Source organism: Asparagus officinalis, chromosome 4, assembly GCF_001876935.1.
Source record: "Asparagus officinalis chromosome 4, Aspof.V1, whole genome shotgun sequence".
Classification (NCBI taxonomy): domain Eukaryota; kingdom Viridiplantae; phylum Streptophyta; class Magnoliopsida; order Asparagales; family Asparagaceae; genus Asparagus; species Asparagus officinalis.
Window position 1 is genome coordinate 61,318,956 of NC_033797.1, and position 8,095 is coordinate 61,327,050.

The following is an 8,095-nucleotide window of genomic DNA, read 5'->3' on the forward strand; positions in this document are numbered from 1 at the left end:
TGTTAGACGAAAAACGCTTGCAGGCTCAACAACAAATTGAGTTTTATCAAGCCAGAATATCTCGTGCTTTCGACAAGAAAGTTAAGCAACAAAGCTTTAAGGAAGGAGATTTGGTTCTGGCCATCCGTCGGCCTATGATACTCAATTCTAAGAAAAAAGGTAAATTCCAACCCAAATGGAAAGGACCGTTTGTGATAGAGACAGTCTACTCAAACGGTACATATCGCCTAATCACTAAAGACGGTGATAAGATCATGATGCCAATAAATGACAAGTTTCTGAAGAAGTACTACCCTTAGTACGCTCAGAACATATTATCAAACGGGAAGTTCCTGGAGAATACCATATATGATATTCTTAAGGATAACCCGGCCGGTTGTTTTAAATAAGGACCCATCATCTGAACAATTCATGCCTGGTCAAACTTCGACTATGGTTCGTATCCACACTCCCACTTTTTGGTCAAACCCTTTTTAGTTAGGACCACGGCCAAAATCTCCTCTCGATTCCTTTCATGAACGAGAGTTCCACTTTCAAATCAATTTCCCTTTCGATAAACGGAAGGCCTTCACTCCACTTGAACGACCAAACCTATAAAAGTTAGGGTCGTCTTAATACCCCTTTTTGGTCAAACTGTCAAGTCACTCTGGCCAGAATTGGATTTCTTTTCGATAAACGAAAACATTTCATGTCTTTCCCTCCAGCCAAACCTATAAAAGTTAGGGCTGGAGTCTGAATTTCATCTTGATAAATAAGAAAACTTACTTCCGGATCAGATAACCAAGACTATAAAAGTTAGGGTTAACTGAATCATCTCGATTCTCAGGGTGGAGATCCCACTCTTAGTTTTATCTTCCCGGATTCTTGAAGTGGAGATCCCACTTTAAGTTTCCTTTTGTGACTGGAGATAAAATATAAAATTCTTCCTCTTCAACTTTGGGAGATAGAATATAAAACTCCTCCTCTCCCGCATCGGGTTCGTCTTTACCCCCAGGAGAAGACGTTATTTTTTTAAACTTCTAAAATCCGTGCTTCACACGCACGGGGAATTTTATCCCGAATCCTGAGTAGGGATAAGTCAACGCCTAACACGCGTTACCGTTTTAGTCTTTCACCGATTAAAAAAGACACCAGAATTCAAGTCTGGGAAATTTTATCCCGAATCCTAAGCAGGGATAAGTCAATGCCTAACACGCGTTGCCGGTTTAGTCTTTCATCGATTGAAAAAGATACCAGAATCTGAGTCTGGAGACTTTTATCCCGAAGCCTAAGTAGGGATAAGTCGGCGCCTAATATGCGCTGCCGGTTAGTCTTTTACCGTAAGAAAATGACTAAGTCTACGTATTCAAATTCGTAGCATTAAGTCTAAAGGAGTTCATTCTTTTAGCATAATGTTACTTGTGAAACGGATCTAAATAATTCACAGGCTAGCCCGATTCAAACGGTAATCGGTAAAGGCATGTCAAATCCGTTGACAGCAGAGGATTTGCTAAAAATCCTATAAGTATTATGGTTTATCATCCTAAACAGAGTGAGAAATCATAATAGGAATTAAAGTAGACTGAACAAAACACGCATGTCATTTATATAAAAAAAACAAGTGTTCAGATACAACAGCTACAATCACTTTACATTGAATTTTTGACTAATAATTTCCTGCTCTAGCTTGATTAATTCCTCAGCATAAGTACATTCAAGCTCACGCTGTAGCTCTGTCTTGAAAGAGTCCTCAGAATCGGATAAGAGTTGGGCGGCTTCTTCCTCCATCTTGGCTAATCTTTCCCTCGAGAGCGTCACTTTGCTGGACATCACGGCTTTGCTATGCTCCTCCTCGGCCTTGGTCACCTCCAAAATAGTTCTTCGTTGTTTTGCTTCCGCCAGTTTCTGTTCAAGCTCCACTATTTCGGTGTCAACGGAGGCTAATGACGAGTCGATTTCGCGTAAATGAGCCAATCTTTCGGAAAGAACTTCCTCCGCTGCGCCTGGATCTCAAGCCTGACGGATGCTCGAGATTCACGCCATGACTGCAGACGAGCCTCTATTCGCGCAGCAACGTAGCCAGAAGCACCAACAGATTGGAGGTCTTGTAGTTTCACAAATCTGCTCTCTAATTGATTCACATTGTCGGTCAAAGCTTCAGCTATGTTGAGGGAACCAGTGTCCTTTATTAAGGCTATTTTGCGCTCAAGGACCGGCCGGAAGTGGCTGAAAGGGATCCTCTTCTCCAGAAGTTTGTCAATTAGTGACTCTACAAAATTAAAAAAGTTGCCGACTTCCAAGCAAAGGAGGAGCTTATCTGGGTCGTCATCAGATAGTAAAGCATCAACGGCCGCGCGCAGGTGAGATGACGATCCTAGAAAAAGAAAGCGCAAAATCATGAATATCCAGTAATGATAAGTCAGAAAAATAAAAGAAAAAGATAGCACACGAGATTTACCAATCCCCGAAGAGCTTTCTTTGATCGAACACACTACACCCGCTTCTCGTCGCTCAACTTCATGTGTCGCAAGAAGCGTTATGGGTGTAGTAGCCGTTGAAGCACCAACTCCTTCAGTTGGTCTCACGACTAGTTCAGATGAACTCTCGCCAATAGTTGTAGCAGGCACAGTAGTCGGCATTCCTGAAGAAATCGGAGCTAGCTCTGAAAGCCTGATGACCGAGCGTCAATAACAACTCCTGCCAAAAGCAAGAAATCGAGACCCTCAGATTCACCAGATTTTCCGTTAGGAGTAGTTGTATCAGTCTTTATGACTGATCCTACGATTTGAACCCTCCGATGATTAAATAAAAAATCACTGTTTGGGGGAAAATTTGCAGTAAAAGAAACGAAGGAAAATTGATTTGTATTCCTTTAATCTCAGTTACAATTGGATTTCCTGATTACAAAAGAGAGGAGAATGATCTGGATTCTCCCCTTTGTTTAGTTCTGGGTTCTTCACGGTGGCGATGAGATGCCTCCCTCGAATGCTCGCGTCGAGTTTGCTTCTCGTTGATGATCCGACGTCTTGTTTTACTGGAACGTGGTCTTCTCCTCATGATTTGACGTTGTGGAGAACTCTGAACGAGTTTAAAACTCTATGAAAGAGTTGATTTAACCGAAAGTCGGTTATAAGCCAAGGATGAAGAAGATCTTGTTGTCGATCTCCAAAGCTCCAACCGAAGGATGAAGGATCCTCTTTTCGCTGTCAAGAAGTTCCCACCGACCGCCCCTGAACTGAATTGATTTTTAGTTATTTATAGGGGATTAAGGGGTGTAACCACCTCCTTAATTCGCTCCTAAGAGGGACTAATGGGATGTAACCGCCCCTTAAATCACTCCTGAGTGGAGTTGTGATTCCCTCAGATCATGGAAAACGGTTTTGAAACCGTTCAGCTCGTGTTTGAACGAGTCAAACGCAGGCCCGCATTCTGGTATGAATTCTGTGTCCAAACGCAATGCCTAAAAGCTTGAACGCAGCATCTAGAAGCTCGGACGCAGCGTTTGGAAGCTCATTTGCAGTGATTTAAGAGCTGCGTTTGGCAACGGATCTGAGTTGCGTTTACAGCAATTTGGAAGCTGCGTTCTGCAGCGACATGGAGCTGCGTTCTTTGATGTTTGAAGGTGCGTTTCGCAGTGTTATGGAACTGCGTCTGGCGGTGATTTGCGTTCTTTGATGTTTGAAGGTGCGTTTCGCAGTGTTATGGAACTGCGTCTGGCGGTGATTAAAGCTGTGTTTGGCAGAGGTATAGAGCCGCGTTAGGCATCGATTGGAGCTGCGTTGGGCAACGATTGGAGCTGCGTTGGGCAGTGGTATAGAGCTGCGTTGGGCAGCGGTATAGAGCTGCGTTGGGCAGCGATTGGAGCTGCGTTGGACAGCGATTGGAGCTGCGTTTGCAACTTTTGGAGTTGCATTTGAGCTGCGTTCGTGGCTATAAATGTGGCGCATCTTGATGCTGGTACGCGGGGAGGACTTCCACGTCTTGATTTGAAGAGACCGTCGATTTGTAGTCTCTTTCTGTCAAAGCGTTGCAAAGATCGTCATTTTGTAATCTTTGCTTTAGCTCTCTGATATGTGAGAGTCGTCAGATTGTAACTCCCGATATTGGTTATGAAGGCTGTTAAACTAGATCTCTCATCGGTTGTCGTGAAGGTCGTCAGATTGTAACCTTCAGCGATCTACGTGAAAGTCTTCAAATTGTAGCCTTCTGGAAGTCGTCAGATTGTAACTTCCATCATCGGTGTTTGATGGGGATCAGCTATCTATTATGATTTTTAGACAGCCTACAATCACGAATAAATAAGTGAAATATGGGAATAAGAACCTTACTTGCGGGCGAGTCAGCTGTGATTATCGGATCGGCGGCCTCGTATTGGGCTTGTTCACGCAACATATCGTCCAGCAGCATATCGTCAGAAGCCGATACCGGATCACGTGAAGCTGGACCCTCCTCTTCAAAAGGTGCGTCTTGGGAACCTCCCCTCGTCACCTTGACCCTCTGTTACCGCATCTGTATTCAAGGGTCAAAATACAAATTGTTTCGACTCACCAGACTTACAACAAAAGAAAAATCAAGTAAGATTTACCTTCAATGGCAACGCTAGGTTCCTGCACCCGTTTGCTTCGATCTACCTCTTGCAGCTTTTCTAACAGAGTAAGAAGCATAGAAACAGTTAGCGGGTATACGAATTCTCCATCGTTCAGTTCCCGCCATCCGAAAGATGCGCTACTGGTTTTAAGTATATCTGGACTCTCAGCCTGTTCGGTTAAGTCTGGCTCGACATCGTGACCCGTGCCGGTCTCATNCCCCAAGGCAAATTTAATTTGTTTAAGTTCTGGATTATATTTCCATTAAAGAATCTCTTGATTTAGTTAGTCTTTATAGATCCTTCTGGGCTCATTAAATTTGAAACAAGGCTTTTACACAAATAATGATTTAATTACAGATTTTCGAGGATCCTTCTGTGCTCATTAAATTGAAATAAGGCTTTTATACAAATACACACACACACAAATCTAAGAGGGTCACAGACTCGTAAAGTATACCAACTGTGGTATCTTTGTCCAAAAATGGTTGCATAAACTAAAGTAATCATATCATTGGTGAAGCATTACGGATTATTGTCAACCCTGATGTTCATTGAATGTTAAGCTAGTTTTACGTGATATCAAGTTGGAGGTAGTTTTATGCAATAAAACAAGATAAACTACTATGATTCTCATTTGATTGATGTTTGTTTGTCAGAGAACCTGAACTACAAACTAGTTCCAGGGAATAAGGTCACTTAAAATATGGTGGTTGCTACTGTTAAGAAATGATTGCAAGCTTTTTAGTTTTATATTTTGTATTCAATTGATGGCTTAATTTTATCTATGCAAGTCTCCAATCTAGTGTGCATATAATTCTTAATAAGATATCCATTCATGTCTTAGATCTTATAATTTGGAGGTTCTATTGCTCGTTCGTAGGTTGGTTTTCGCTTTTTCAGCATTTTTGAGCCTCTGTGGACCTGAGGATAGGCGGAGGCAGGAAGCAAAGAGAAGATTGCATAATCTGGAGATACTTTGGCCTTGTAAAGCAAGAGTTGTGAGGGGGAAATGTCCCTTTGCTGCTTATAGTTTGTACTTGAATTCATGAAAGTGTAAATTGCAATTTTTATTGGTCTATTTCCATTTGTATGGATTATGTTTGTTGACCAAGGGGATGCAAGTCCAAAATACCCAGGATTAGTGCACTATCCTGATTTATCTGAAATTTTACTTAAATGCGTTCATAAAGGAGTTTGTACGACGAAGAAAATGACATTGAGATGGCCAATGAAAGCCCAAGGTTTATCATTTAATCTTGGACATAATTTGTGCGCACTGTATGATAGAAACTAGTGAAAATATATCAGTTAATATTGTTTAACATAATTTGTGAGATTAAACATAATTGGTGAATAATGTATGACAGAAACCGTGACGATTACCCGTTGAACATAATTTCCGCCAGATCTCTTTAGCACATAATTTGCACTTTTTGCTTGTTAAAACCTTTTCCCCCCATTTTAAGTGGTATTTCCTGTTAAAATTTTATATTTTTTTTTGTCTGTTGAGCGAGAATGTGGGTGGCTATTAGGCAGCTCATGCAAAAACGATGAGCAGGTGCGGAAACCATGAATTTTTTTTGGCTTGAATTGATAGAGATCTTTTTGTTTGTCCATTTCCTAGGATGTCACTTGTTTTTATTTTCTTTCTGTATATTTGATATTGTTTATGGGATATAGGAAGAAATGAAATAAATTAGGATTTTTTAAGTGGTTCAAAATGATCAAAAGATTAGATATTAATGTATCAAAAAACAAACTATAAGATATGTGGTAAGCTTAACTACATTCAAAATAGAGAGAATAATAATTTAAAATTAAAAGAGATAAATAATTTAAACCAAAAATGTTTTTTCAAAAGTGGTAAAATAAAATAAATTGTGAGGCTTCTCCGCATAAGCTTTTGAAGAAGCTTGGGAAAACGAAAAGAGAATGATAAAGAATTTAATCAACGAGGCATATGCTCTAATTTGTACACAAGACGATAATGCTTTAAAATGGTACTCGCTTCAAAGATAGTGTTTGAATTATTATATATTGGAGAAACTACAATTGAAATGATGATAATTTTAGATTGATTTTGCAAAAACTAACTCCCATGCATTTTGGGCTTACAGGGGATTGTCTTAAACTATTTTATTGAAAAAAAAAATATCATAAACTTTAAAAAGAACATGAAAAGTATTAATAATGGCACTGTTCTAGATCTTTAAAAAACATCCATTTATATACCTCTCAAATCACCACCAAAAACAAACAACCTCCGATAACTCACTTCTCCCCCTCTCCACCGAAACATAATCTCAATTATCAAAATTTCCAGCGATTTCTGTCGTGATTTAGCGGGGAGATTTCCTAGTTTAAGCTCCCTGTCAAATATCAACCAAAGGAATGTACTGCATGTAACAACCACAGCAACAATGTACTTGTCATAGGCTCATTTGAGTTTCAAATCAATATTTGTTCGGTTATATGACAGCAATATAGTAAGATCATATTTGATGATTTGAATTTGAATACCACGCAAGCAAGCTCATCGTGACATGCCAATCTTTACCAACCCGTATTATTATAAAAAGAAATGGGGTTTTCATAAAAATCTCCTTTAAATTAGGTGGAGTCCGTAGAAACCACATTTAAAGGTTTTTTATACATAAATCATCTTATAAATAATATTAATTTTTAGTCAGTTACTTTTTGTTAAAATCTGTGACATTTTTTATTGAGATTAATTTTTGTGCCATCAATACCTAAAATATTCAAACTATCTTCATTAATTGTGCATGCCTAAAACGTGTTTCCTAGCTATGCTTGTAATTGACAATAGTAGTTTGGATACTTAATAGTGTGTTTGGTAACCGAAGTGTTTTTTTTTTTAAACAACAACATGCCATGGTGATTATTTTTCAAACGTGTTTTCAAAACACCATTTAAAGTTTTGGGGCAAGTACAAACATTTAACAATAACATTACAGCTTATGACTCTTGAAATGTTTACAATTCTTGCCATAAATTAAAAAATCCAAAAATAAAATAAGGGTCGGAAATTGGAGAATAATCTTGGACAAAAAAAGTTTGAAATTAAAGAAGAATCTTACTTGCGCAACCCAAACTTTATATAACGAGGTTCATGCCTCGTTACTAAATTAAGCAGACAACTTCCTATTTGATAAAAGAAAGCGAGAAAAAATAAATTAAATCAAGGGGCAAAAAAAATGAAAATTAGATCCTAGATTAAAGAAATCAAACCTTGAGAGATCCGAGTTGCTGCTACTCTCCGAATTTGTCAACAGAGGTGGCAGATGCATTGAACAAATTCAATGGAAGAGAGAAAAAACCATTGGATCAAATTAGGGTTTGAGATTGGGGTCACACTCATTTAATACAGAACAAGAACGGAGACGAAAGAGGCGACGAGGAGGCGACAAGGAGGCGACAACGGCGATGAGAAAGCAACTGCGGCGACGTGGAGGTGCCAGCAACGTCTATTCGGAGGCCCTGGCGATGCGGAGACGGCTGCGACGACGA